We start from the raw sequence: 5,000 nt of genomic DNA, 5'->3' as shown, positions 1-5,000 counted from the left end.
TAATTAACTTTTCCTTCCCTGTAATAAAAGATGTCAGGACAGTAAGTGATATAGTGTGGAGCGGGAGAAGATACAAGAACGGATGGGAATTAAACTGGATATGGCAAAGAAAAGTTGGTAGTGATTGATGAAGGGAAGCAGACTTGTACAGAAAACGTGTTCCGGACGGACAGAGGAGGGGTATATAGGTGGTCCTTTGCCCAGTAGAAAATGAGAAGGGGTAGTGTAAATGAACTTGAACGACATATTTCTTCCTGACATGGTGTGGAAGAGAGAAAAAATTTATGGTTTTGGTGAAGCTAGAAGGGTAACATGATTAATGCCTGTGAATCCAATCCTCTATATATTAATGATACTAAGATAAAGACAAATTATATTGTTATCTATCTATCTATTTATTATACTTTGTCGCTGTCTCCCGAGTCAACAAGGTAGCGCAAGGAAACAGACGAAAGAATGGCCCAACCAACTCACATACACATGTATATACATACACGTCCACACACGCACATATACATACCTATACATTTCAGCGTTTACATATATATACGTACACACATATACATATATACATATGTACAAAATTAATACTTGCTGCTTTTATTCATTTCCGTTGCCATCCCGCCACACATGAAATGACAAATACCTCCCCCCCGCATGTGCGCGAAGTAGCGCTAGGAAAAGACAATAAAGACCACATTCGTTCACACTCAATCTCTAGCTGTCATGTATAATGCACCGAAGCCACAGCTCCGTTTCCAGGCCTCACAAGACTTTCCATGGTTTACCCTAGACGCTTCTCATGCCCTGGTTCAATCCATTGACAGCACGTCGACCCCAGTATACCACATCGTTCCACTTCACTCTATTCCTTGCACGCCTTTCATCCCCCTACACGTTCAGGCCCCGATCACTCAAAATCTTTTTCACTCCATCCTTAAACCTCAAATTTGGTCTCCCTCTTCTCCTCGTTCCCTCCACCTCTGACACATATATCCTCTTGGTCAATCTTTCCTCACTCATTCTCTCCATGTGACCAAACCATTTCAAAACACCCTCTTCTGCTCTCTCAACCACGCTCTTTTTATTTCCACACATCTCTCTTACCCTTACGTTACTTACTCGATCAAACCACCTCACACCACACATTGTCCTCAAACATCTCATTTCCAGCACATCCATCCTCCTGCGCACAACTCTATCCATAGCCCACGCCTCGCAACCATACAACATTGTTGGAACCACTATTCCTTCAAACATACCCATTTTTGCTTTCCGAGATAATGTTCTCGACTTCCACACATTCTTCAAAGCTCCCAGGATTTTCGCCCCCTCCCCCACCCTATGATCCACTTCCGCTTCCATGGTTCCATCCGCTGCCAGATCCACTCCCAGCTATCTAAAGCACTTTACTTCCTCTAGTTTTCTCCATTCAAACTTACCTCCCAATTGACTTGACCCTCAACCCTACTGTACCTAATAACCTTGCTCTTATTCACATTTACTCTTAACTTTCTTCTTTCACACACTTTACCAAACTCAGTCACCAGCTTCTGCAGTTTCTCACATGAATCAGCCACCAGCGCTGTATCATCAGCGAACAACAACTGACTCACTTCCCAAGCTCTCTCATCCCCAACAGACTTCATACTTGCCCCTCTTTCCAAAACTCTTGCATTCACCTCCCTAACAACCCCATCCATAAACAAATTAAACAACCATGGAGACATCACACACCCCTGCCGCAAACCTACATTCACTGAGAACCAATCACTTTCCTCTCTTCCTACACGTACACATGCCTTACATCCTCGATAAAAACTTTTCACTGCTTCTAACAACTTGCCTCCCACACCATATATTCTCAATACCTTCCACAGAGCATCTCTATCAACTCTATCATATGCCTTCTCCAGATCCATTAATGCTACATACAAATCCATTTGCTTTTCTAAGTATTTCTCACATACATTCTTCAAAGCAAACACCTGATCCACACATCCTCTACCAATTCTGAAACCACACTGCTCTTCCCCAATCTGATACTCTGTACATGCCTTCACCCTCTCAATCAATACCCTCCCATACAATTTACCAGGAATACTCAACAAACTTATACCTCTGTAATTTGAGCACTCACTCTTACCCCCGTTGCCTTTGTACAATGGCACTATGCACGCATTCCGCCAATCCTCATGCACCTCACCATGAGTCATATATACATTAAATAACCTTACCAACCAGTCAATAATACAGTCACCCCCTTTTTTAATAAATTCCACTGCAATACCATCCAAACCTGCTGCCTTGTCGGCTTTCATCTTCCGCAAAGCTTTTACCACCTCTTCTCTGTTTACCAAATCATTTTCCCTAACCCTCTCACTTTGCACACCACCTCGACCAAAACACCCTATATCTGCCACTCTATCATCAAACACATTCAACAAACCTTCAAAATACTCACTCCATCTCCTTCTCACATCACCACTACTTGTTATCACCTCCCCATTTGCGCCCTTCACTGAAGTTCCCAATTGCTCCCTTGTCTTACGCACTTTATTTACCTCCTTCCAGAACATCTTTTTATTCTCCCTAAAATTTAATGATACTCTCTCACCCCAACTCTCATTTGCCCCCTTTTTCACCTCTTGCACCTTTCTCTTGACCTCCTGTCTCTTTCTTTTATACATCTCCCACTCAATTGCATTTTTTCCCTGCAAAAATCGTCCAAATGCCTCTCTCTTCTCTTTCACTAATAATCTTACTTCTTCATCCCACCACTCACTACCCTTTCTAATCAACCCACCTCCCACTCTTCTCATGCCACAAGCATCTTTTGCGCAATCCATCACTGATTCCCTAAATACATCCATTCGGATAGGGGAGAAAGAATACTTCCCACGTATTCCCTGCGTGTCGTAGAAGACGACTAAAAGGGAAGGGATCGGGGGGGCTGGAAATCCTCCCCTCTTGTTATTTTTTTCCCAAAGAAGGAACAGAGAAGGGGGCCAGATGAGGATATTCCCTCAAAGGCCCAGTCCTCTGTTCTTAACGCTACCTCGCTAAAGCGGAAAATGGCGAATAGCATGAAAAATATATATATATATATATATATATATATATATATATATATATATATATATATATGCGTGTGTGTGTGTAAAACGTTAATCGGATGGCGCTGATTAGGGTATTCAAGTTGCTCGTACCGTCTCACTTAACATAATAAAAATCAATATAGACATCATGGTTTTTCTGAGTCCCCCCTCCAAATTTTAGCCTCGTAACATAATTGTTACGTTAATTCACTAAATAGTTCTGTAATAGGGTTTACCATTAAGGAAAACGACATTTTTACTAAATAGGGCATTCAGATCTACTCAGATATTTATGTAAAAGAGATAAAAGCACCATTATTTTTCGCTTAGCTGTTTCACATTTGTTCAGTGGAACGTTTGCTTAGTAGGGGGAAAAAATGTGAAATATGACCTTAATTTTTCGGTCGTTTTTGGCCCAGGAGAGAGAGAGAGAGAGAGAGAGAGAGGGAGAGAGAGAGAGAGAGAGAGAGAGAGAGAGAGAGAGAGAGAGAGAGAGAGAGAGAGAGAGAGAGAGAGAGAGAGAGAGAGAGTCTGTATTCCTCCATATTTGTTGCCTGGAATGGAACAATTGAACTTATATAGATGTGTAGGAAAACCAGAAGTGTTACTGTGACAGCTGACTGGACAAAGTTAATTATTGCTTCATTTCATAAAACTGCAGCGTAAGAATTGAATACGAGAGTTAAGGAAGCAGAATGGTTAAGGTATAAGTTACCAGCTGTGGTGAAATGAATATGTACGAACTGGTAAAGACATTGCGAGCAGAGAGAGAGAGAGAGAGAGAGAGAGAGAGAGAGAGAGAGAGAGAGTCTTCAAGAAAGATGTGGGACGACGCATGTCAGGTATTTACATTCTGTCGAAGTGCTGGAGGAAGTCAAGGGGAGGAAGGGGAGAGTGTATGATGCGGCAAATGGAATACCTGGAGAGGAGAGGGTATTAGGTGAACAGTAAAGGAGTTTGGGAAGTTTTAGTGTGTGATGACCATAGACCAATAGTCCGTCTTGTGCACGAGGATATGGTGGGTTGAATGACTGGCGTGAGATACGTGTAACGCGTCAGATTAACACAACCAAGGCTGGTCAGTGTCGTCATGGAGGATACTGTTCTTAGACTGGGAGTGAGATGGGATCGCTTGTGGTGTCTGGCTGAGTCTTGATAATGCACTGGATGTGATGCTGTAGTTTCTAAACTGCTTTTCAGTCAGGTAATTGGGAAAGTAGGTATATCTGGTGAGGTATGTCCAGGTATTTTGTATCAAGTACATTTGTCATAGAATCAAAGTTCGTGTGTTGAAATGATATATAGTAAGTAGCTCAATATTGCATTGATCTATGCAGGAGCAACGTCGTGAGGGGATATTGGAGGAAAACAGGATAATGAGTGTAGGATACTATTGTATGGAATATAAAGTGAAATGTGCTTGTTGAGCTTTAGTGAATGGAAAGGATGATATGTGTCGAATATACAAAGTCCCCTCATGCCAGGGCACTGCTCCCAGGGAACATGGTAGGTGGCAGCCACATCTCTCTGGAGGGATTTCTTGCATCTCGCTTCAGGAATTCGTAGGGACGGAGGCGGCACTGCTTTCCTCTGCCCTGAAGGGTCAATCCTTAACTCTGCGCGTAGAAAACGTACCTGGACGGAGGGAAACATGGGGTAGGCAACAGCACTAGAGTTGGATGTCCTTTACGACATAATAGGAATTAAGGAAATGATTGAACAACGAAGGAATGAGGAATACGTACCTTACAGATGCTTATGAAGCTCATGGATGATGAGTGTATGTGGTGAGTGAGTAATGAGGTAGTTGTAGAGTACCCTACATGAGGGTACACGTAGACCAAAAGGGATAGAGGAGAAAACCGGATGAGGCATCGTTGCTCGTGTGAAGTGGAATCGTGT

Source organism: Panulirus ornatus, chromosome 71 (genome assembly GCF_036320965.1).
Source record: "Panulirus ornatus isolate Po-2019 chromosome 71, ASM3632096v1, whole genome shotgun sequence".
In the NCBI taxonomy this organism is placed as follows: domain Eukaryota; kingdom Metazoa; phylum Arthropoda; class Malacostraca; order Decapoda; family Palinuridae; genus Panulirus; species Panulirus ornatus.
The sequence above is the reverse complement of the archived record's forward strand: the minus strand, read 5'-3'. Positions refer to the sequence as shown.